Source organism: Mixophyes fleayi, chromosome 2 (genome assembly GCF_038048845.1).
Source record: "Mixophyes fleayi isolate aMixFle1 chromosome 2, aMixFle1.hap1, whole genome shotgun sequence".
Lineage (NCBI taxonomy): Eukaryota > Metazoa > Chordata > Amphibia > Anura > Limnodynastidae > Mixophyes > Mixophyes fleayi.
Genome location: NC_134403.1, coordinates 263,124,424 through 263,151,884, shown reverse-complemented (window position 1 = coordinate 263,151,884; position 27,461 = coordinate 263,124,424). Strand labels below are relative to the sequence as shown.

Genomic DNA, 27,461 nt, shown 5'->3' with positions numbered 1-27,461 from the left:
ATAGACATCATGGCAGAGTGTGAAGGGGGGCCAAAGCAGCGTGGCAGAGTGATGAAGGGGGGCCAAAGCAGCATGGCACAGGGTGATGAAGGGGGGCGAAAGCAGCATTTGCAAGGGTGATGAAGGGGGGCCAAAGCAGCATGGCACAGGATGATGAAAGGGGGCCAGGAGAAGGGGGGAGCAAGAGCAGCATGGTACAGAGTGATGAAGGGGGCCAGGGGTAGGGGGGGGGAGCAAAAGCAGCATGGAGGGTGCAGTGTGATCATAAGGAGGCACAGCATGGTGTTTAAGGGGCACAGTATTGTGTGTGATGGCACAGCAGGCTTGTGGCAATGTAATATATGTGTGTGGTGGCTAAATAATGGGTGCTATTTTGTTTGTAGGGTGAAGGTGGGGCAATTTATTTTTATAGTGGGGACTATTAAGTTAAAATGGTGTAGTTTGGGGGCTATTAATTGAATGTGGGGCTGAGTTTGAGGAGAATGAGATCTATTGATTAAATGTGAATATGAATTATTTAATGGCAGTGAGGGTTGCGGGAAATAGGTATATTTATTATACGTAAATGCAATTAATTTATTGCAGGGGCTGTCTGGAGGGAGGGAAATAGGTTTATTAAATGGTAATACTATTACTTTAATGTTGGGGCTGGAGGAAAGCCTAAGTATTAATTGTTGGTCCTATAGATTTAACGCCGGGGCTGGTTGGAATTTTATAAATGTACTAATTATTTTTTCCAAATAGGGCCCTCAACATTACAGGATCCAGACAAGCCGCAAGTAAAGAATCCAGCAGCCACAGGTGGTAAAAGTGACAAGAACAGGTAGGACAGTCTGTCAAATATTCTAGTGTAGGCTTGGCTAACCTGTGGCAGTTCAGGTGTTGTGAAACAGAAGTAGTCTGTGGAGCGCAAATGCGTTCCACTGCAATCAGATTATTAGGAATATCTCATGGTGGTACAATAACCGGAAGTAGTCAGTGGAGCGCGAATGCAGTAAATATCTCATGTTGGTGTAATATACCCTTCGTCCACTGGAAGTAGTTTTAAAGCGGGCAGACCGGAAGTAAGTAAATAACGGAGCATCACACACGCTCCATAGTACCCTGTAACTTTGTAAGCATAAAAATAGAGAGTCCGCCTAGTTAAGAAAAGTGTCACACAGTTTTTAAGAGCTTTTTATGGCCTGTTAAAAGCTATACATTTATTTTCCTATTCTGATTAAATTCTGATAAAATTATCGTGGCCCGCAAACCGGAAGTCCATAGTGAAACGCAAATGGCGTTCAGAATATCTAAGCCTTTATACATCAAAAAGGAATAAAAATACATCTAGTCCTTTATGGCTGGCCGTTTGAGTGTTGAAGTAGAAAAAATAATGTTGATAGAAGGGGAACAATGTTGAGTGGAGCAGTAAGTAGGATGAATATATGCAAATGTTTTACATATATAATTGGAATTTTGTTGTATGTATTGTATATATATGTATATCTTCTTAAAGTTGTCCAAAGATGAATGTGTTTTAAATGTTTTTTTATGTATATTTGGAGATTTATCTGTGACCTATGAACTTGGATGTAATGAATTTCCTGTATAAAAATGGAGTCAGTATGGTGTAACCCCATCATTGAAAAAGACCTGCTTTTGGAGGGTCGAAGCGCATTTATTTTCCTATTCTGATTGAAGTCACGATAAAATTATCGTGACCCGCAAACCGGAAGTCCATAGTGAAACGCAAATGGCGTTCAGAATATCTAAGCCTTTATACATCAAAAAGGAATAAAAATACATCTTGTCCTTTATGGCTGGCCGTTTGAGTGTTGAAGTAGAAAAAATAATGTTAATAGAAGGGGAACAATGTTGAGTGGAGCAGTAAGTAGGATGAATATATGCAAATGTTTTACATATATAATTGGAATTTTGTTGTATGTATTGTATATATATGTATATCTTCTTAAAGTTGTCCAAAGATGAATGTGTTTTAAATGTTTTTTTATGTATATTTGGAGATTTATCTGTGACCTATGAACTTGGATGCAATGAATTTCCTATATAAAAATGGAGTCAGTATGGTGTAACCCCATCGTTGAAAAAGACCTGCTTTTGGAGGGTCGAAACGCGTTGGAAAGAAAGGGTTACCAGACTGACAGTGATTTAGACCCCTGAACTACCATCTACAGTTCCAGTGGAGAGATATGTGAGCTGAACCCCGGGGACTTATAACATACTAAGCCTACATTTATCTCCAATCTGGTAGGGATCCAATCACACTGTTGATCCATTGTTTTTTTTATTAGTTAAGATGTGCAATAAATTATTTTTATAGTAAACGATTATGCACTAGATTCCATCTTTTTTCTTGTTACTCCTATTGAGGAAAAGTCATCTACATATCCATGAGGATTTAAAAGAAACCTGATATCAAGCTCTCTATTAATATACATCTTGTAAGTGTTCTCACGGAAGGATTGTTGTGGTGATGGATTCAACACTATAATACATCATTGTGTTATTAACACTACAGGCAAATATATTTTTGTTCTCTAGTAAGTGTAATCACATAAAAAAAGATAAATGGATTTAACCAGTTGAAAACATTTTAAGATGAAAACTCAAGTTTAAAGTTAAAGTTTACAGTTATTGTTTAAATGGTATCACACTATGTTGTATTTGTTTGTTTTTTTATATTATGCACCATTCATCTCACAATACGGAGAAAAGAATCTGAATTATACTATTGAAGAATCTTATCATCAGAAAATATAACTATATTTTCCATTTATTGTTTTTCATTTGTTGTTGTATGATCACATGAATTATATACACATATGTGAATACTCCTGATTGCGCTGTAATACTCCTATCCATTATACATTCAATTGAATAAGGTTATGTACTGGCATGTTATACCGGGAATTATTGTGCAAGAAAGTACTGCATGTGATGTGTTTAGATGTATCTGCTTAGACGCAAAGTCTCTCTGGACAATGATGGGACACGCGCAGCTTGTGCTCATCAGCTGGTCAGATTTCCCAACCCGTTAGATATCTGATCAGGACTGACTGGACTACCTGCTTGTTTTGCCCCCTCAAATGGAGCAATATGGATGCAATTTACTTGAGCATAATTAAATTCCCCAATATAATCCCTTCATATGTAACCAGCTTAAGTGGTTAAACATCTGAACAAACAAATAACTTAATTGGTACATCTATGTAATACTGTGCAATGCTGAGGATAGAATTCGCTTGTAAAACATTTTACTTATGTTTTTATTACAGTTCTCTTTTGTTTTTTGTAAACTCCATTTTTATAGAGGACTACTCTGAAATATTGGCTTATAATGCCATTGTTTTCTGTGTCAGTCCATGATGTATTGAGCCCCTTGTAACATTTGACCTGGTATAGAATGGTAAGGTCAGGAGATTCTGCAGAATGCAACAGACGGGATGCTACAGACATTCAGATACAGGCATGGGAGAATGTGCATTGTTATGTTGTGTCACTTCATTTTACATCATGCATTTTACAATATTAATGAACATTTACAAGCATCTTCATTTCTCTTTTCAAACTATAAAAAGGAAATAGCTCATTTCCCTTCTTATACCAAGTTCCTATTAACATAATACTCTACAAACTTGTCAAATTTAAATTTTAGTCCAACGTGTGAGTGTGACTCCCAGCACCCAATACGAGAGGTCAGATCTCTGCAGCTCTCTGTATATAAATGTGTATGATCAACTCTGAAAGATTTAGCAGGGCACTATTGGTGCAGTCGAACAATAAACAAATACGCTGTTGTTTACCATGCATCTTGACCGACATCCGATAGGATGACCTTTTTGGACCCATACACTAAAAGGATGTCTAGCTCTGCGGAATTTAAAAAAAAACTAAAGGGATTCATTGTGCAAAACTCTTTCTTGGGAGAATGTCCCAGAAAGTCCAACCTCCTACCACTTTAGTATCACCACATTCTATAAGATATATTTTTGGGTTTTTAATTTACAATACTGCTTGGCTTAGCCTCGTTTATGGCTTACATTAATCATGAGAGTGACGGGACATTGGAACTTCCTTTATTATATGTGGTAATTGTTGGTGTGTTGATCTTTTTATTACATCTCCGTTTGCCTGGAAATGTACTTTCTCATTAAAGTGTAACATGAAGGCACAAACCGTGCACTATTAAAAGCAGGGTTGTCATCAGGGGTGGTACAGCTGGTACAACTGTAAGGGGCCCGGACAAACTAAGGGGCCTGGGCCCGTTCTGTGCTCTCTGGACTGTCCAGGCCCCTCTGACCGACCAGCTCCCTTTTCCTCACTGATAGACTGGAAGCGCGCGGCACGGTGCACCATGCTCCTAGTCTATCGGTAACTGGAGCCGCCACATTGCTTCAAGAAGGTAAGTTAATTGCCCACATGACTGAGATGGGGGGGAGGGGAGAGGAGAAGAGAACATTTACTGTAATGTGATGGGATGGGGAAAAGGGGAACATTTACTGTGATGTGATGGGATGGGAGAGAGGTGGACATTTACTGTGATGTGATGGGATGGGGTGGAGAGGAGAACATTTACTTTGACGGGATGGGGGAAGAGGGAAACAGTTATTGTGATCGCGGAAAGGGGAACTTTTTTGTGTGATGGGGAGAGGGGAACATTTACTGTGATAGGAGGAGAGGGAAACATTTACTGTGATTGGGGAGGAGAGGAAAATTTACTGTGATGGGTTGGGGGAGAGGGGGACATTTACTGTGATGGGTTGGGGGAGAGGGGGACATTTACTGTAATTGGGGGGGGTGAAGAGAACATTTACTGTGATGAAATGGTACTGTAATGGGGCGAGAGGGTAGCATTTACTGTGATTGGGGAGGAGGGGAACATTTACTGTGATGAGTTGTGGAAGAGGGGAAATTTACTGCGATGGGATGGGGGGATAGGGGACCATTTACTTTTACGGGATGGGGGGAGAGGGGAACATTTACTTGATGGGGGAGAGGGGAACATTTACTGTAATGGGGGAAAGGGGAACATTAACTTTGATGGAGGGAGAGGGAAACATTTACTGTAAGAGGATGGTAAGGGGGCGGAACAGAACATTTACTTTGATGGGATGGTGAGGAGGGGAAGCCGAACATTTACTGTGACGGGAAGGTGAGGGGGAAGCCGAACATTTACTATGATGGGATGGTGAGGAGGGGAAGCTGAACATTTACTGTGACGGGATGGTGAGGGCGGAGCAGAACATTTACTGTGACGGGATGGTGAGGAAGGAGCAGAATATTTACTGTGATGGGATGGTGAGGGGGGAGCGGAACATTTACTGTGATGGGATGGTGAGGGGGGAGCGGAACATTTACTGTGAAGGGATGGTGAGGGGGGAGCGGAACATTTACTGTGATGGGATGATGAGGGGGAGTAGTAACATTGCTATGTACAAACCGTGGAGATACGCAGAGCTTGATCAATTGTTCCTAACTGTCCACCTACCATATTCACCTAGATGCTCACATCCCAGTTTATGAAATCAATCTGTGCCTTCTTTTGTAGCAATGCATGTCCAACTGGAAATGTGCAAGATAGAAAGCGTGAAAATGTCCATCCTACTTCCACTGTAGAACAATCCCCTTCATTAAATTACATTTTTTGTTTTTTCTCCTAATACACTTCTTGGTTCCTGGCATCAGCTGAGTACCCATAGAATTCAAGTATGTTTGTTGAGAGAAAAATGCTCTGCAATGGCACTCACCTGATAAACGGAATTCTCCTTAGATATACCTTCCCAAACCTTTAGATCTCATTTAAATAATCTCATCACACAAAACAAACTACTGTTTTCATTGTGGGTTCATAAGTAGGATCATGTGTGTAGCCTGCATTCAGAAGATACCTCTGTCTTGGCTTACAAAATCCACGTGGTTTCCCATAAAAAATTGTTATATTTACTACAAAATAGGCATCACAAAATAACATTGATGGTGATCTTTTGTAAATTACCCTTTTAGTCATAGTTGACAACATTTTAAAAAACTTTGTTCCTGTGAGTAAAAAATATATCTTGCCATCTCACCTCTTTCAGTACTGGAAATGTTACAGGCTCTTAACGATACAGTATATTTTAACAATGAAATAAAAACTTTCATATTGGCTCAACACCATTATGCCACATAAAGGTAACTCAACCGACACCAGGTTGATGGTGGTGTAAAGTGTCATTTCTGGCCTTGTATAAATCTGGTGACTGAGAAGGCCATAACATATGGATAACATCATACTCATCAATCCATTGTTGAACAGTCTTGGTCAATGGTACTATATGAGTTATTGTTCTTGGACTACACCCCTTAACGACATATAGTCCACTGGTTTGTGCTTTATTTCATTAGGGCTAGCCAGATAAACAACACATTATTACAAAATATTTGGCACCCTTGCACTTTTTCAAATAATTCATGCTATTTCATGGCGTTAGCCAATCTGCTTTATGGGGAGAGCATTGCAGGAGAGGACTTTTGGGAGGCTTCCTGCTCTCCCCTTCGTTAACTAGCATAAATGTGTCTGCACATGTGCAACCTAAGGGTGTGTATGCGAAGTAAAGACTCTGGGTCAGAACCCGGACTTGTTAGTGAAGCAAAGTCATCTCTGGGACAGTATTCTATTGGGCGCATTGTCCTGGGATGATTTCTTAATAAATGGCCTTGTAATGTCAATGATAATGCATAATGATTATTAACAGGGAGCTTTGGGGGTGCTGGGTCCCTTATGACAGGGAGTCCCTATTGTCAAAAATTAAGGGCATAGTGTCAACACTCACAAGAAAGAAAACTGTTATTGCTACCCTCATATCTCTCTCATTCCTCTTCCATACCTCCCTCTTTGCAGCTCCCCCAGTGTTGCTCTCATTGCAGCCCCCTCAGTGTCGCTCTCATTGCAGCCCCTTCTGTGTCACTATCAATGCAGCCCCCTCTGCGTCACATTCCTTGCAGTCCCCTCCGTGTTGTTCTCCTTGCAGCCTCCTCTCTGTCACTCTCATTGAAGGCCCCCCTGTAGATTTCATTGCAGCCTTCCCCTCCTCCACAATAGGTCACATTACAACCCCCTCTCTACCATTAGTCTTATTACAGCCCCCACCACCACAGGTCCCATTGCAGTCCCCCTCCACCATGTTCTCATTGTAGCCCCCCTCCACCATAGGTCTCATTGCAGCTCCCTCCTTCACCATAGGACCCATTACAGTCCCCTTTGTCCCCATATCCCCATAGGTGTCATTGCAGCCCCCCTCACCCATGGCTCCCATTGCAGCCCCCCTCCACCATAGGTCTCATTGCAGCCCCCTCCTCCTCTGTAGGTCCCATTCAAGCCTCCCCATAGGTCTCATTGCAGCCCCCCATAGGTCACATTGCAGCCTCCCCCATAGGTCTTATTGCAACCCCCCACACCCATAGCTCTCATTATAGTCCCCCTTATCCCATAGATCTCAAAGCCAGGGCTGCCAAGAGGAATTCAGGGCCCCGGTACAGCAACTTCATGGCCCCCCCCGTTGCAGTGGAGAATTTTTTTCGGGCGGCGGAATAAATTGTGGCGTAGCTATGGCGGGAGTGGTCATTCAATTGGGCGTGGCTATGGCGGGAGTGGTCATACAATGGGACGTGGCAATGGTGGGAGTGGTCATACAATTGGGCGTGGCTATGCATCATTGGGGCTCATGTCTACCAGGTTGAAAGCGCTAGTCCACCCTCCTGCCGAAAAATACCTGCTTTGCTGTGTACACCATTGGCATAAGGGTGCAGCGTCCAAGCAGCAAAGACTAGCAGGCTAAAGGCACTAGTGTACACATCATTATATGTAGTAGTGACCAGCCACGGGCGTACCATGGTAGCATGTGTTACTTGGCCCAGTAGATGAGACGGACCATCATGGCCCTGTGTAGCTGCCATACATTTTACTCAGCTCCCCTTTGCCATCCTCTTTAAGAACTGTGCTTAGAGGAGAATAAACTGGTGTCCATGTGTCCGGTGTCCCTGTTCAGTTGGAAGCTTAATGAGTTGCTTGCTATGCGACCACCGACACCACTTCTTGTGCCCCAGAACAATGTATGAATGAGCTGGCATTCTGTGGCAGCAATTACATTCTGCTCAAAGAAAAAGGGGGGACAGATATACTCACTTTCTCTATAACCAGGAACTGCAGACCAGCACACAGTATTTATAGTTATGTCCAAACCATTATACCCAGCAATGAGCAGAACAGTGTCCCTTTAACACACTCTACCAATCACATGACCACTTGTGATCCACAATGACATGGCTAGGTCTTATTATCAGCATTACAGAAATCCTGCAAAGGTCTTCAATAGCAAGGCATGCCCTACTACAATAATGTGTATAAGATACAGAGAGAGATAAAACACACAAATGAATGCCTGGTTTGTAACCATTAAGGGAGTTTTTACAATACAAAGCTAATTTCCAAATGCTTATCTTGAAAACAAACTAATATCCAATGCATTCCATTCCCAGGAGGCAAATTGTGGCTCAACATAATTCTACTTACAATGTTCCCTGTTCCCTGCTGCCTGCAGCCTGCACCCTGCACCGAAAACAGCGCTATGACTCACGCTCCTTACAGGCGCGGTCACAGGCTGTAAACAAGTTCCACAAAGTCACGCGAGAGCACAGTCTCGCGTGACGTCATCGCATTGGCGGATTGGACTGTGCGCCGCGGCCGGCACAACTACTGTGGCACACCCCCGAACCCGAACCCGAAACCTACCCCTATCCCCCCGTAACATGGAGAAAGTTTTGAAGAAAAAAAAAGTTTACATTTTTTTTTTTTATTAAAAAAAAAAAGAAAAGTCGGCAGTGCAGCCCCGGGCCCCCTGGCATACCCGGGCCCAGGTAGATAGTACCCGCCCTCCCCCTTCATCTCGGCGGCCCTTCTCATAGCAACCCCTCTTCCCTATAGGTATCATTACAGTTCCCCCTTCCCCATAGGTCTCATTACAACCCCCTTTCTCCCATAGGTCTTAATGCAGACTCCCCTCCCCCATAAGTCTCATTGCAGCCCCCCTCCCCCATAGGTCTCATTACAGACTCCCTTCCCTATAGGTCTCAATACAGCCCCCTTCCCCATAGGTCTCATTGCAGCCCCTCTGCCCTCCTTCCACAAAGTCGTGAGTCATCGTTGCTTTGTTCACCTGCTTTATGTCATCTGTACTGAGGCTGCGGTCTACGTTTGCTGCCTCTCCTATATGTATCGCTGCTTACTGCTGAATTGCTCTACACTCTTGTGGTAAGCTATGATTCATCTTGCGGTATTCCTGATTTCACTGATTTCGGCTATCAACACCTGTTAGCTACTCTGCTTGGATCACTTACCCTTGCTGACCCGTTCCATATCTCACTGATGACTGGGTCTTTCTCCGTTGCTACATATATGGATATAGTTGAACTTACCTTCTACTGACTGTTTGGACTATTCGTTGTTGCCGATGCTTGCTACTGTTCAGTTGAATTATTGACTGTGTCTATTCTCCTATAGTATCAAGCTGTGCTCTTCCATCTGTAGTAATCTCAGCACTTCAGTGAACTTTGTATTTATATCTCATTCCCTAGGAGGTATTGCTGTTATTTACAGTTATTATATATTCTGTTCATATTTGTGGAACTTCGTGATTGGTGCCACTCTACTACTTTTGCCGTGGTTCATCATTGCAGTGTATCCTGTTCCTCATTTGAACCTGTACTTATTTTCCACTTCTAGTGGAGACAGTTTTTATTAAATTGATAATTAAATTGTATCCTTTTGTATGCTGCTTAGTTCTGTTCTCCCAACTGTTATACTGGGAACTTCCCTGGAGGGCCGCGACCTGCAGAGTGGTAGCTGCTAAACCCAAATTCCCCTGCGGGATTCCCTGGTGAAGACCTTTCACCCTCTTAGACTCCACACCTGACGCCTCCAGGGGGGTCTAGTTATCCCAGTTAAAACAGCAGGATCACACTCACTCCTTTGTGTGCTAACCTGACAGCAGCCCCCCCTCCCCATAAGTCTCATTTCAGCCCCCCTCCCCCATAGGTCTCATTGCAGCCCCATAGGTCCCATTGTAGCCATCCCTTTCTGAGCGCTCCGAGGAGTCTGTGCAGAAAAATTAGCCTCATGCATTTAAAAATACATGAGGCTGATAACTGACTCTGGCAGCGGGCGCCGGGGACCTCCCTGAGAGAGGAGCTCTATCTACATGGCGAAAAAAGGACTACTGTCCTAACGCTAGTACGATCTCAGGATGGCGATAGCCGGGGGTCAGCTATGGAAAATATCCTTTATTCTTAAAATGAAGCATTTTTTTCCCTTTTTTATTTAAATAATGCTATTTATTATTTTCTATTTTTTACATTAATTTTTTGGGCTTCCAGTTCCAGTGCACATACGTGAGCCAGCAGGGACTGTGCACTGACCTAGTGACCGGTAAGACTCCTCTTATCACTGCCAACCAGTATCCCCAGGGAGCTGAGCGTTGCTCAGCTGCCCATAGACATTTTCTTAATATAATATAATATAATGTAATATAATTTTATTAATATAAATTGGGCAGCCAAAGATTTTCTATTGCTGTGATAAACAGCGAGAGAAATTCTTCAAAATACCTCCATAATCTAAAATCTTAAAAAAAATACCTCCATAATCTAAAATCTTCAAAATACCTCCATAATCTAAAATCTTCACATAATCTGTTTATCCCAAAACTGCATTTCATTACAAAGTTTACAATTGTGTAAAGAATATATTATTTTATAGGTAAGTAAATATGGATATTTATCTGAATAGTTTAACCTGTTGACAATTTGGAGATTTGCAAAACTTACTCTATATTTTATAAATATTTTATAAATATTGAAAGCAGTTAGAACTATAGGTGTGTTTCTGTTCTTTTTATTTGGAAAGTTTCCACCAATGGAGATAGCATTGCAAATATTTAGGGGCAGTGATGCATATGCCCCCACCTTCCCCCGGCCGGTCCCATAGTGGGCTACCTTAGGCTGGGTCACTGGGCCACCTGCATTTTTTTCCCCTTGAAAATAAGCTAAGGTTTGCCAGCCCTCCTCTGTAAACAATATTGTCACAGCGGTTTTACATTCACTAAAAAGTATAAAAAGTATATACATAAATTTAGAAGACAGGTTATTGATGCAATGTGTGGTATATCACTGATGGGCAGGGCCATCTTTTCCATTGGGCACGATGGGCAGGTGCCTGGGGGCCCCACGGGCAAGGGGGCCCCATAGGCAGGGCTCTTAATTAGAATAAATAATCCTGCAAAAGAAAAAACCTGTAAAAAAAAACCTTCAAGGGTCACTGAGCAAGTACCTCTAGCTCTATATATCTATATCTATATCTGTTTTTCTATACATCTATATCTATATATATATATCTATCTATATATCTATATCTATATCTATATCTATATATATATATATATATATATATATATATATATAGGGGCCCCGGTGCACTGCTTTGCCCGGGGGCCCATAATGTTGTTAAGATGGCCCTGCTGATGGGTATATGGTGCATTGGCTACGTAAGTACTGTAATTGATGCAATTTATTTAGGTTGCAATTTCACTTGTGTCCATCAGATGGCGCCACTTTTGACTGCACTCTATTGTCTGCCCTGTGCATCGTTCAGTGTGCTCCGTGCCTGCTGCACAGACAGAGCTTCCTTTTACTACAGAGGCTTTTAACATCCTTCGGGGAAATCACTAGGATTTCCTTCGGATCTCCCCTGATCCCTACGGGGTTTGTACTGGACCACTCTACAAGAAAACAGGTGAGAGGGCGTAGTTTGGGAACGGAAAATGAACTGGGACTTGTGATGTTACAATGTTTTCAATTACCAGTATAATTAACCCATCTGCTGCTCGAGGGCTAATGCTCAGCAATGCATTTCACTTGTATCAGTAGGGGTGCGGTTGGTCGAATTATTTTTCTCCTATATGTATTTAATATCAACTGTTTTTCGGGAGAAATGTATCTAGGGTACATGGCTGCAGGGTGCATGTGATGCACGGGTGATGGAGAGTGTTGCTAGAAATCAGAGGCAATGTGTATGATATCTCAGGTTTTTCAGCGTGTTGTATGTATGCAGGAAGCTGAAGGTGTCAAGTGATGTGCAAATATGTAGTATTCATAGCATTTTAATACATATATCTATCCCATTGGAATGTCAGATAGCAATGGTAGTGCTAATAAAATGTCCTATTTTAAATTAGGATGTCACTACTTTATTTTTGGGTATTTTTTTTTTTTAAACCTGGGTGTGTAGGATGCCTTAGTGCTGTTTGCTGGAAATGAGGGTGGGGTATATCTATGCTTCACGCTCCACTGCATATATAGTATGTCACTGTATTTTGGGGATCAGAGAGTTGTGTTTGTTATGTGTTACTGTGGCATAGTAGCTTGTATATGTAGTGCTTTTAAGGTATGTAATGCTGAGAGTTAGTAGTGTTAAGTTGTATCTGGTATCTGAGTAGAGGACATCCGCAATGTCCAGGAACATAGCAACAGTGTACAATTATGATTTTTGTGGATTTGGGTGATTGAAGTCCTAACAAAGGGTCAGTGTAGTAATGGCTGGTTTTAAACTAATGCATTCAGTAATTAGAGGTCAATCTCACTTGAGTTAGTGTAAAACCACAGGTTTACCTTAAACTACTTATTGGTATAGGTTACACTTTACCAGAAACCCTGCTGGTAGGCCAACATTTATTGAAAGAACAGTTTATAGTATAAAGAGAAGTTGTAACATTACAAATTTCAGCACCACATAAACCTGCTTTGCAGTGCAGTGTGACTTTTTAATACTTTTCCAGTATAATATATATTTTGAATCCTCATAGATGTAATATTTATTGCTTGTTAGAGCCAAACACCCTTATGGAAATCCTGTGCTAGCTATGTATAGGTCTTATGTATGTTATTTAAATAGGGTAAATTAGAGTTGGCAAGTGCACTGTACTTTAAATCATTGGTAAGCAACATGATGATTTTCATAGCTTTACAAGTGACCACTGGACCCAAAAAGTTGCTGCACATCACCCAGACCCTCCAAAATGACCAGTTCCACATGGTACAAAATATGCTGCTCCCAAACTTTCCACGTATCTCTTTATTGTATTCACATATCTCTTTATTGGGCTGAATTAATTAATCCATAAGAAAGGTGTTTGTGAACATCAATTTACACAGCTCATGTTACTGCAATAGAAATATAAGTGGTAAGTTCAGGAACAGAGCATTTAGTACTGGTTGGAGGGTCAGCAGCGAAACATTGGATGAGATCAGATTATGATAATGTGGTTTAACCTATGATTGGCTAGTCAAACTGGTGAGAAAACTCAACATCCAATCATGAATGAGCTTGCTAGAGTGTGATTAAATGCACTGTGCTAGCTCTTTTAGTCCTCATACCGATGGTTGTTTTGTTTTTTATGTTTGTAAAATGCATATAAACAGGTCTGAGGCTAGAAACCATTGTTTCTAGTGTTCCCATAACCATGGGTGTATTTTTTGTGTTGCATTGTGGTAATGTTTTTTGGATTGTTATTTGTTCAGTTTCTGTGTATTTCTAGGTTTACCCTACAAGTACTAGTAAAAATGCGCCTCAAACATTAATCAAATTAATTTGATATGTGTTTTTTATGCGTCTTATAAAAAATTTTTTTTTAAAAAAAAGTTGTAAAACGCCTATTGGTATGTGGCCTTAATCAGATACTAGGAAAGTATTCTGGATAGAAGGACTACATGTGACTCTTTTGACAGCTACCTGTGGACCACCGCTGCTTAATAAAGTCTGGTTGCCCACTTCCGTGGAGGTTTTTTTTTTTATGTTTAGCCTCTTAGGCTCTTTGTCTGTTTTATAAATATAACCCAGTAAGCATCTTCTGTATAACTGTCTAGTATAGTGTATACTGTATTAATGTGTGCCCTTATGTGTCAGCTGTTGGTGTCTTTGGTTTTTGAAGTAGTGTTCAAACCTAAGATATTGGATTGGTGACGTGGATGAGGCAGAGGTCTAGCTATGGCTGGCCCAATGAATATGGTGGAAGCTTCAGGTAAGTGTAGATAGTAAATGCCTACAGATGAGATGTGGGCTTTACCTGTAAAATATTACACATTTAAACCCTAGGAGGATAACCTCCACAAAAGTAGAGTTCGAGGTTCTATGCTTCCCATTCTTACTAGTCAAATGTTTGTTTCATGTACATTTTACAAAAAGTGAACAGCAGCAGCATTGAGTATTTACAACGCTTCTACATCCAGTGATAATATACATCTATATATACACTATAATAGACAGTGTATATAGAAAATGCATACAGTCTTGTGAACTGGGGATTGCAATAGGAAGGAAACACAAAACATGCAATGTCTTAAACGCACAGGCCAAAGCACTTCTTTTCTGTTTAGCGAACTGCTGTAGGTGTGAATCAGGGGCGGATCTAGACATTTGTCCTACCCGGGGCGATTTTAGGGGGGTGGGGGGGGGGCGATTTAGGCCCCGCCCCCTTTCTGATGTCTAAGGCTGCCGGCGGCTGCACACTATGTGCAGGTCCGCTCGGCAGTGTGCTGTCCCGCTGCTCTGATTGTGTTTAAAACACAATCGGAGCAGCCGGGCAGCACACTGTCACTGCTGAACGGACCTGCACAGTGTGCAGCTGTCGGCAGAAAGCCCCTGGTAGGGGGGGGGGGCGATTGCCCCCCCCCTGGATCCGTCACTGGTGTGAAGTGCAGTAAGTGCTGATGTTTAACATGGGCTGTTATTTAGTAAAAAGTCCCTATAGTGAATTTTTGAGAATTCTTGATACTTAAATCATACTTGCCAACTTTTCCTTCTTGGCTTCAGTGAGATCCCAGGGGAGGTAGGAATGCGGGGCTCGATGAATCGCTTCATTTTGGCCTTGCCCCCTAAACTTTTCACAATTTTGGCCAATTACAGCAGGGGGAGGGGCTAAGATGGTGCAATATTTGCGTCATTAAACTCCACTCCAGGCCACTTATCTATTGCGGGGGCGAGAACAGGGACATTGCCCTGCTCTCTCAGGAGCCCGGGAGGTCTCCCAGAAATGCGGGAGTCTCCCGGACATTCTGGGAGAGTAGGCAACTATGCGTTAAAGAATAGCAGCTAATGAATCTCTAGAGACTGAAGTGCCTTTTACATTTCTGTTTCCATGACTGAAGTCATGTTGTCTTATATGTCAGTCTTTGATTAAATCTTGGTCTCCATGAAAATGGCCATCTCCATAGGCGTCAATACATGGACATAGGACACAATTTCTGAACTGTGTCATCATATCGCAGATGGTGAAGACTGACAGATAAGACAACATGACTTCTTGTACTGACTCAGCATCAGGAAAAAATGCCAGACTCTTCAGGGAGTGAGGGAGATCACCCCTGTTTCAGGGAGTCTCCCTGACGTTCAGGGAGAGTTGGCAAGTATGTCTTAAATGCTGACATATAAATTATACTAGCTTTTATTGTGACCAAAATAAACCTAAATCTGTTACCTTTGGACTATGCTAAGGACTCATTCGTGATTGTGTTTTTAATCCATTTTTAGAAGCATGAAATCTAATAAAACTACATCATAATAGAATACAGTGACCTCTGTGGTACATTTCTCATCTGTTAGACCTTTCTCCCATGGTTACAATTTCCATCCATTAATAAAAAAAAAACTTCATTCATGCTGTTGAATGTTATCCTGGCCATTGTATCAACAAATAGGTTATATGCATTTTGTTTCATAAAGAGCTCTATATACAAGCGTTTCTGTATGTTTTTAACTGCTGTTAATACAGCATCTAACACAAATAAAACAAGTCCACTAAGACCTGATTATTGTTTCTGTACTGCATTGCTAGGAGTGTCACAATACTGACATGTACACTTTATTACTCTTTTTGCAAATTTTATATCCCATCTGTTGTTTTGCAGTGTTATTAAAATTTTCGATCAGACCTGTTGTTGCCATATTGAAGCACGAAAAGGAAACTTGTTTGGTCTGTCACCAAAGCTACAATGGCAGGGGTTATCTTTCTTTTTACATTACTGGAATATCTACTGAATTTCTTCCTTATTTGTCCTTTGCATAGAATGTCACTGACATTAGAAAGTCGTAACTAACAAAAAAAAGAGGCTGGAGACAAAGTGAAAAAAAAAAAAGTATGCAATAAGTATATTTGGTGTGGGGATGACTGTTTTTGGTGTGTAGTTATTAATTTGTAAATGTTTATTCTGGGTGACCAATTAACAGCAGTGATATTGCTGGACATGGGAAGACTTGCTGTATATGTTGACATTAAAGACTTTTGTGGTGAATAAAAATGCTATAAAATGCTTTGATCTTTAATACAATGACTAAAGTGTGCGTCCTCACTGGGTTTACCCATTTAGAGAGATTAGCACAAAGCAGGCCTAGGCGTATGAGTTATTTTCATTTGTTGTGTTAAGCTTTTCCATTTTTCTGGTACCTATACTACCTTACGCAACCTAATACCGCAGGATATCCAGCCATGGTAGGGAGTGTATTTTTGTGTCAGAGTTTTACCTGTACACACAGTATGAATCTTGCAATACCTGTTCATTCCATGTTGTGTTTACCAAAGGTGTATATGCAATCTCCCCTCACCTCTGTAGATATCAGCCTTGGATAACATAGGAACACTTATATTATTGCGCAGATAAAGATCACTTGCAAGCAATGTGGCTTTTCAGGGTTAATACCATTGTCACTTGAAATGAATATAAAATGCAAGTTTCTTTGTTCTAGTAAATGTTGTCATAAATTGACAGAACATACTAGGAATCTCTCAATGTGCCATTATAGAACTGATATTGCCATATATTATAGTGATATAAATAAACTGTACCTGTTTTTTATTGATTGCTTATCTCCTCCTATAATCAGTCAGGAAATGAAGTTATAGAGGTGCAAAAGAAAGCCTAATCCAATAAATGTCACATTACATATATCATAAAATGACATATAAATCAATCCCCAATATTCAGGGTGGCAGCCATCCTTAAAAAAACTTCTGCTTCCCAAGTGTATCTGCAAAGGAAAAAATATTAGGGACATCCAATGGTAAAGTATATTCTAAATAGATGAAATGATTGGATTTGTAAAAAATGGATATGCTCATCTGCATCTGTCGTAAATTTTATCTTTGTTTTGGGTGTTATAATTTTATAAAAAATAAAAATAAACACAAGTTTATAATGCATGCGGTTGATCAGATAACACAAATAGTTAACATGGCTGGACAAAAGGCCTTAGTGATGACAACTATGCTATGCACACACATTCAGAAGAAGTGTGGATGAACATAGGAAAATCATCACGCATTGGAACTTTATTTTGAAAAAAACACATTTTAGAATTCGGGGCAAATGGTTCTATATGATACATAGTCTTCTGTATACATACCATCATGTTCTGCAGATTTGGTAAGCACTCAGTTGTTGGAATTGGAAACCATTTAATTTAGCAATACTTAAGCAAGGTATTCTGGGTAAATCACTTTCTTCATTTCTTTGGCAATAGCTCTGTATTCACCAGGTTAGGTAGTCTGGTGTTGATATACTGAAAGCGCCCATATACAGTAGGCTATTTTTGTGCTTATGTAAAACTATGATGCATAGATAGATATCAGAACACATTCTCAGTCCACAAAAAGCTTGAACATTCCTGTTTTATGAGGTTGTGTAGTTTATTTTTAACCCCGCAGTGTGTACTACTGTCAGCAGATTACCTTCGTTCTAAGGTATTCAATACAACCTGCTCATTAAGCACTGGATTTACACAGTATGCATAAGCACAATACATAAAATATTGGTTAAATCATGTTTTTTGTATAGTTGGTGGATTCAGTTTAAGTACCAAGAGAGCGTCCATATTTATAAAGGCAAATATACTGCTTAATGTAAGATGCCAATTCTAAATAGGACCTGTTTCTCTTCTGTGTAAATAATGCACATCTTTCCTTTAAAGGCTGTTGACTTGAAGCAGCACACCAAAACTGATTAATTGTGTCAAAAAGATCATAAGGTGTTTTTGTACACTGCTTGTTGGGCTGGAGATTATGCATGTGTGGAGAATGTCAAACTGTGTGCTCCCTTCTCAGGTCTGTGTTCAATATAGTGATCTGAATGATTTAAAGGACAGTGTTAATTAGCTTCCTGTCTGTGAGGTCAATAGCTGTTACTGTGCAGTGTTTAGGAGGTGCATGAGATTTGACCTAAAGGATCCTGGGAATAGTGTCCTGAGTTGACATCCTTGAATGCACACTCATGCTTGCAGTTCCAATAGGTGATTTAATTGTTTTTGTGTAGGGACGTGGATTTGTAGTCTACAGTGGCATTGAGTGTGTTTGCAATTTACCATATTTGTTTTTATGAACAATCCATTATATATTTAGGGCCCAGGAGAAGGCTCTAATGGACCTTCCGCCTCTCCTTCAGTGTGTTGGAAGCCCAGCTAATCACTACCTTTCCCTGGGTGTGTTTGGTATGTGTATATATTTTTATGGTTATTTGTCTGCATTAATAATTTGAATTAAATATTTATATTCTTTTTTCACCAAAGCTGATTGTTGCTTTCATATTAATGGTAGACATTCAGAGGAATGTATAGGTTGTGCAGACAGCAGGGTGTGTCTGAGGGTTGAGTCTTATTTGTACAACATAACAGAAGCTCCACTTTTTCTTTTAATTTCTAAAGCTGGATCTTTAAAATGCATCAAGTCCATTCATTATGTACTAAAGGGACACCCTGTAAAGTAATGTTCTGCTGATCTATCTGACAGAAACTGTATCCCAATGTATGCGACTTCATGTTGTCTTATATTTATTTTATCTTTTTATTGATTCTATTTTTGTTTCTATCTAAACTTTTTCTTGTATGTTATTTTATCAGTTTCTCGGAATTGGTGATTTTCCTAAACTCTATGGGTGTGTGTTGTATTGGGCCCTTTTCCCACTAATAATAGCATTACATGCATATTGCTTTGATACAAAACTGCTGGAAAGCTGATACCGATGTAGCCCACACAAGATGGGAAAAGTGAGTGTTTTGTTTTTTTTATAAGCCGCCCACTATGGATTGATTGCAGCTAAAACCTGAGGTGGTGTATTAATATAGGTTTTTAATGCTATTTTCTTGTTTCCTTGCTTAGCAGTCCCCCGTGTTATGCAGACGTAAAATATACTCTATTAATAATTGGGGTATTTCCATGGTGTTCTTTACATGTCCAGGAAAACATATGGGCATGGCATATTTGCATAAATAATCACATTTATTTGCATGTGTTAACACAAGTTATAACTGTTAATTACAACTTGGTTGTTGAATTTAAAATGAAATACCATAGTTAGACTTCAGCGGGGACGACGACAAATTATCAGGTAACATTAACGAATAGATAAATACCTTTAACACATGATTAGCTTTATCACAATTTTAACAAAGCACCTATGATAGATATTGCACTTTTATTTCGGTAAGATGGTCCCACAAAGCATAATGCCCCTTTAAAATCAAGCAAACAACCATTTTTTTAATGCACAAAATTGGATCATGTGTGGCTATTAATTCAGTGGACACCTTATTGCCAAGAGGCAAGTTGATTCTTATAGAAGCATGTGTTTACCAAAGGACAACTTGGAATAACACACTGTGTAATTATACTGCACTGTGCACTATAATTTAATTTTGTAATCATAGCCTCCAATAGCTTTGGATGCTGCCCTGCAACCTCCCAAGGGCAGCAGGATAAACGGATAATATGGGAGAGAGGTGATAGAGGGTGCAATGTGGGTGGCAAATATAGCAGTCACTACCTTTGGAACATAGCTTTTTTTCTCTGAAGAATCGGTAGAACTGAATGAATAATATTGATATATATATATATTTTTTTTTTAATAAAGTACAAATTTTATTACATTTTGTTGCATAATGTTACAAAAGTCTTGTTTATGCACTAAAGGCAACACACGTTAAGTCAATAATTAAACTGGCCTGTTTACAGCAGTAGATGCTAACACAAATCATTTTACTTAGTTTATCTATTATACAGAATAATAGACTTTTCTGTACTGTCAGTATATGCAGCACAGGTCTGTCTATTCTCAGAGGGATTATCACGGCAGCTCCCCGTCCATAAAGGCCGCGCTTGTAGAAGCAAATGTATAACATTATATATTACCCTATTGCAATATTAAAAGGATTAGTAAAATGCTTTTTTAAGGTCTAGAACTGCGGCCTTTTAATGTGTATAGTTTAATCTTAATGAACCCAGTGGAATGCCCTTTTGGCAGTGAAAGGTGTGTAAACTGCCCAATCCCTAGTTTATCATTTTATTACATTTTCATAAAGTTTACAGGAATTCTTCACCAGAAAGAATGCTTATCAGATTATAAATGGGACTGGCCTAAGGTATGACCTTAATAAATTATATCGCAAATCTCCAGGTAGGTCTTGCTGAACTATTATGAAATTAGTTTTTGGCATTGACAAGTCTTTTATTTCTTCGGTCCTTTTTCCAGATCAACCTTTTAATTGGTGTGATTTGGACAAGGCAGCCAATATATCCAAATGTGTGGTGATGACTTCCAGAGGAACTCTCAGGAGCAACAGGTGCTCCTAGATCAAGCATGTAATGCTTCCCCATTTATTTAATCTGCTTTGCAATATTCTTTGCTCCTGCCAGACACAATTCTACAAATACTTAGCAGAAAAATTGTTCACCTGGAGTTACAGCTGAAGTTTGCACTAGATTTGTATTGCTTTTTACTCAGTAACACTTAACAATGTTGCTTTTGTAATATTGTATCTTTTTAGCCTGTCTAAAAAGAAACATCCCTACCCTTGACGCTGGGACGCAGGCTTAAATGTTTTGATCAAAATATGAACTAATACCTCATGTTTTCATTTTGCAAGATGCACAGAAATATGCAATGTTAAAGGTTAGAGTTGACAACTGTCTTTTTATATTTTTAAGCAATCAGATTTGGGCATTCATAGCCCTTAAAGTGTACCCATCACTTACACACAATGTAGGAGTTCACTTTGTGGCCTTAACCAATATTCATGAAAATGCAGCCTATTAACTCATTAGCGTCTCGCTTAACGTCTGCAACAGGTCAGGACTTACATTTATAGCTCGTCTTAACACACACATTCTTAGATCTTGATCTGCAATCCACTTTTCAAGCCTAGAAGTACACCCGCAGCTCAAATTGCTGTGAGAAGGTCTAAGCAGGTGTTGTTTGCATTCTATCAGTGATGCAGATATTACCCAGCCTCCGTGTACTTGCACAGTGCCTGGTAAGTGTAGAGAGGTGTGAGCAGATCTGTACGCTTGAGTTCAGCATTGTGTTGTGGGCATGTGGTGAGAAGCTGCCTTACAGGAATAAACATTCCCCCAGACATTGTCATGAATTTTCCGCTTGATTCATCTGCAGAGCTGAGGCAGCAGGTGCAGGACACAAGCATCAGAAGGAGGAGGGGGCTTGTGATCATACAGTGTAACCCCCTTACCCCTCCCTGACTTGTGCTTCTTCCTATACAGATGGGTAACCCCCCTCCTCCTCTCCTATTGCTGGTTATTAGAGAGATGCTGAGAGTTTCAGAAGAAGGTACCCTGGGAATACTGGGGGAGGGGTTGTGATGAAATGCTGTTATTCTTAGTAAATAATCACACAGTGCATTCTTGTATGGAAGGCAATAATCTGAGAAGCAGATAAATAACAAGAACTTTGCTTTTTATGATATAACAAAATTATTAATTTTAACATTATGAACTATGCAATACTTTTTAAACAATTTAAGTAGTTTAAAAAAAATGTAACTTTAATTTTTGGTAAAATGCTAAGAGTTTATTCACACTTTTTTTGCATTTGTATGTGTAATTTAGATGTTTTTCATGCATTCATCTTCACTCCAAGGTAACATGGGTACTCATTATTGTATTTTACTTCAGATACGATTCCTGTAACGATTATAGCAACGACTGAAAGTCCCGATGAGCATGTAGATTCATGCGTAGACACCTACACGATTTACCTTCAGATCTGTGCTCTTTATCTGTCATAACCATCTGCTGAAAAGATCGTGACTCTGCACACTACAGATATCTGCCTACATTGCTGGTAGTGAGTGCGTACACACTTCCACATTTGCCCAACATTGTTCTATCATTTATAGAGATTTTGAGGAAGTTTCTAAAACTAAACCAACAGATGCAATGTGTTTTGCTACTATAGAACATGATCATGGGAGCATACACACTCTTGTAATATCTGATGTGAACCTGAGGATGCACTAAATCCAATTTTCAATTCTGAATTCTGCCAAATACAGGATTAATTCTGGATCTGCAGAATCTTGATTACCTTTGTGAATTTTAGGGCACAGGACACAGATATATCTATCATAGGAGGTAAAATTACTCAGAAAATGTGATCATTTAGGACTCCATTGCTTAAATAGAACATGCTACCAGGTATTTGTATTTGCTTATAACATGTGGTGCACTAGATATAGAGTTCCTCCTTGACCCTGTTCACAATTTAAGATGACATTCACTCTATGTGCTATACTCTCATCTCAGGCTGGCTTCTTTCATACTTCAAAGCAGGAGAGGTACAAGAGAAAATGGATTTTTAAAGGGGGGTTTTTAAATGCTAAAAAAAAACCACACAAATAGATTTCAACTGAATCTTAGATAAAATAATTCAGTATTTGGGCAAATTCAAAAATCTTAGAAAATATTTTAAATATTTGATGTATCCATCATTAGAACAGCACATCCGATGTCTTAAGAAACAGGGCTGTATTATTGCCTCTAAAAATAAGCAATAACATTGAGAACAATAACATTTTGTTTGCTTAGATTCAGCTGTCAGACATACCATTTTACACTCTATACAAGTGACAGACCTATAATCTTAAAAAATACATCACGTTTAATCTCAGTAATAAGTTAAAAAAAGTACATATAAGCAGACACCCCACATGCCATTAGATCCCTCATTTACTCCTTCATACTTCTCCATAACCAACTCAGACCCCTCTCCACCCACCAATAGTCTATGGGTTGTCATTTTTCAAACTCTTTACAGGATGAAATCTAATAATTGATTGGTTGCAATTGGTTAGATCACATTTGTGTATTTGACACCTTGTTATTAAATAAGTCCAATTGTGTGTTCACACTGACTCAACAGTGCCTTTTTAGGTGTTTATCAATATAATGAGGAAGTTTTGAAACATAATGTTTAAAGATTACTGGACCTAAATAAATGGTCAAGTTCCAAAAGCAAAATGGTCAAACCTGACATCTGCAACTAGTCCCACAAATTATCTCTAGGATACACTGCCAGCCATTCCCTACATTAAACAATAGGAGAATTTATTTAATTTCTTCAGACTCTCTGATAAAGTAAATGTAAACTTGCCTATTCTTCCAGAATGTCTGGGAGACTCTCAAACTTTGGGGAGTTTCCCGGACTCCCGGAAGAGCAGGCCATCCTGCCAACTTTCACTCGCTTAACCATTGAACTGGGTGGAGACGGGAATTGATTTTGCAGTTGCTTCATCATAGCCCCACCCCCATGGCACATTACACAGCAGGGTCATGTCCCCGCCAACACTTGCCCTCTAACCTCCCCTCCGGGATCTCCAGGGGGAGGTTTGAAATGTTGGCAAGTATGAGTAAATGATGTAATCACAAAATAATTAATTATACAGGTGGAAAAATGTTCTGTGTGCTCCACTCTTACAAAAGAGTTATAAAGAACTTTGGCACACCTGAGTGCTATACTGCCCAGCAGGGGCAAAACTACCATGGTAGCAGGGGGTACAGCAGCTATGCGGCCAGTACCTGGCAAACCACTTGTTGCAGAAGTGGCTCTGCAGACAATTTCTAATGTTCTCCAGCTTGTTGAATTTCCGTCTAGTGATCAGGTTGTGGCTGATGTCATAGTAATCAAAAGGAAGCCTATGATCGGCTAACAGTGTAGGTTGCTTCCTACGGTTGTAAGAAATCGTCGTCTTCATGTACATAGATAGGCTATAGCAGAATTTTGGAAGGGCCCCAACTGCCAACTGTCCCGATTTGAGATGACAGCCCCATAAATTGGCACATTTGTCCCAAATTAAAGTTGGGAGGAACACAGACATCACCATTGCTAATTGTCAGGTTACTTATTTGTCCAAGTTAGTGACTTGGGAGGTATTCTACGACCTGGCAACATGCCAGGAAAGTGAAATGATTTTCTTAGCATAACAATAGGGGAGGTCAGGCAAATTTTATCCCGAGGGGCAGGACTCTATTAGGCAGCCTATTGGGATCATTTTAAAGGAACAAAATTGCAGGTGACCCAGCCCAAGGTAGCCCACTATATGGCTGGCCCTGGCCCCTGTGCTCCAGCCCTGCCTACCCCTTATAAGAATCTTCTTTACCACAGAATACCAAAATATATTTATAGGGTTTAGTTCCTCATTAAGGCTACATACACACTGGTGGTTGCTCTGCATTATTTTTTTATTGCATGTAAACTGGATTGCATTTATGTACTCCTTTTGATATGCATTCATGCTGGGTTTTTAAATATGCAACTGTGGAAAGCAGGAAGTTGTTACCATGTTCAAGCCAAATGCATATGTAAAGGCTTCTTACACATGTCGTCAGTGTGACTACTTTGCTCTCTCCTATTGGGATAAATTTTCATCTGCATTGACGTTTGTGTCAGTTAAGTGGAACTAGAAGCATTCCAAGAAAATGGCAATTAGGAGCAAGTTAAATGTATCTGATTTGCCAAAATGGTTTGTATATTAACATTTGTTGCCTTGAAAATGCATCATTAATGCAGAATTTTAACATCGGGATGTAGAAAATTACCTGTTTGCAGTGATTGACTGTAAACATGGGAGAGAGATTTTGCACACAGTGGCGAATTAAAATTATTGTTGGTCTACAATCCACATGCGATACTATTTCATCTTCATTTATTTATATGGCGCCACTAATTCCGCAGCGCTGTACAGAGAACTCATTCACATCATTCCCTGCCCCATTGGAGCGAACAGTCTAAATTCCCTAACACACACACACATACACACAGAAAGACCAGGGTCAATATTGATAGCAGCCAATTAACCTACCAGTATGTTTGATCACACTGAAACCACAATAATATTTTATTAGCCAACCTGGATCACTCATTCATATACAGTACACAGCAAGCCTCCTACTCCATATTTTTAAAATAAACTTCCAGAACACCCACCTAGGTTCATAAGACTATACTGCCCAGCCCATACTCACTTGATTTGTAGTCAAATTAATACTGATTGAAAAGAATGTTCTGGGACCCTTTACTGCACTGTGGACCAGACTATTGCCCTAAATTCCTAAATAATAATCTGTCATTGTATCATATTATAATGCATGTGATGTGTGTAAGGAACATTTTACAGTTATAGTATTAAATTCCTTATTTATAGTACAATTATCAAATTAGTGATATTTGTTGTGCATAAAAGTGACTATACAGCCTTTTTTCATTAATATTTCTATAAGATGCCAAAAATTGGAACTGGAAAAATTTAAATTTTGGAAAAAGAATCTACATAAGATGTGAAGTTAATTAAACAAGAATATTTGTTTAACGAGCTCTAATAAAAAAAACAAAAACAAACAAACCCAAAAAACAATATTTTTGTTTTCTTTGTAATACAGCAGCTGGACATATTGAATAAATACCTCCTAAGCATTGAATATCTAATTCTGTGCAAGGAAATCTTTGTGCGGCAACAGTGCTACATGCATTAGTCTAGATGGCTTTAGGGTACAGAGGTCTAGGATGAAATACCCTTTATTTTTGTCTGATTGTATATAATGTGTGTGTCTTGCCTTACAGGCAGTATGGATTATGAATGTGCATGTCTCCTGTTCCTATGCATCAGGGGACTGTGCATAATTAGAGAATAATGCTGTACAGTACATTATCTTGTTTGTACCTGGGTGAGCAACCCCTGTGTTGTTTAATATATTCCAGTCCCAATTTGTCTTTTTGTTTTTTTTTATCTTCACCCTATCGGTGTTGATATTTGTGCTCCTCTGTATTATGTGTATTAGTTATATGCATTTGTTAGATCCTGTCTATAACCATACAGTGTGTGCACTGTATACATCTAGTATCTGCATGTCTTGTTTGCCTGTGGTGTTTTTCTGGCATAATGCTAGTAGTGCTGGGTCAATTGGCGGTCTTGCCACAGAAACCTCTTGTGGCCTGTTTGTTGTATTGAGGTTACTCATGATTGTGAATGACTGTCTATGCTTCTATTTGTTCTTGTGTTAGGAGGATATTCTGACAGTGTTTCTTCTTCGTATTTCTATATGTCTTTATAAGTGAGCTCTACAAGTTAATTTCTTTCTTGGAATGAGCACAATTCTGTGCGTGTCTCTGTATATGTTTGATGGCTTGTTAAATTGTCTGTATACATTTCTGTGCCTTTGAATTTATATGTATATATAATATAACTTGCGGTGTATACATTTGTTTCTACATACTTGTCTGTGTACTAGTCACCCTGGTGAGTATATATCTGTATGAACGTCCTAACAATGCACTTGCTCCCAGTGAGTGTTCCCAGTCAGTGCTTATACATAAGCATTTAACAGGCGTTCTCAGTGCCTATTCAACATGCTTTGATGATAATAGTCCAAAAATATTATAAATATATATATATATATATATATATATATATATATATATATATATATATATATATATATATATATATATCTATATCTATATACAGGGTGATTCAAAAGTCGCAGTACACCCTTTTATTTCAAAAACTCTACAGGAATTGGGGCGATTGGCCGATTTCAAGATGGCGCCCATGTTTGGTACATACCGTAAAAGATAGACCACGTCAACCCATAGCTTACTGGAGTATTCAGGTTTCCCAATTCCTGTAGAGTTTTTGAAATAAAAGGGTGTACTGCGACACTTAAATCACCCTGTGTATGTATATATGTGTATATATATATATATATATATGTGTGTGTGTGTATACGCTCCTTCCCTTCATGGATTTGTTGAACTACTTGTTTTTTGTATGAGCCACTTGAACATAATTTATTCTTTAGCACAAAACCTCTAAAACAGTATAAAATAGGACATAAGCAGTGATGACCTTTTTACATGTGCTATAAGCTTGCGAAACATGGTTGAATATAGTATGCATTTAATGTGTATGTATACACTTCTGCAACTATGAGTTTGTCATCGATCATAATCAATCAGTCAGTTTTGATTTCATAGTTCTTAGAAGAATGCATTCATATTTACTTCTAATGTCCCTTTCATTTTGAGGAGTTCGATATGCT

At 39.4% G+C, this 27,461-nt stretch overlaps 1 protein-coding gene across 2 annotated transcripts in view; it reads left to right on the top strand.

The window, feature by feature from the left end:
* The window catches only part of PIK3C2B (phosphatidylinositol-4-phosphate 3-kinase catalytic subunit type 2 beta), a 114,730-nt gene that overhangs the window by 14,223 nt on the left and 73,046 nt on the right, over positions 1 to 27,461 (top strand). The window contains exon 1 of one of the 2 annotated variants that reach the window (XM_075196084.1): positions 11,679 to 11,827. The exons of the other annotated variant lie outside the window; for it this stretch is intronic. The gene's annotated coding sequence lies outside the window, so the exon portion shown is untranslated. Of the gene's footprint in view, positions 1 to 11,678; positions 11,828 to 27,461 lie in introns of those variants that run through there. 2 annotated transcript variants of the gene reach the window in all.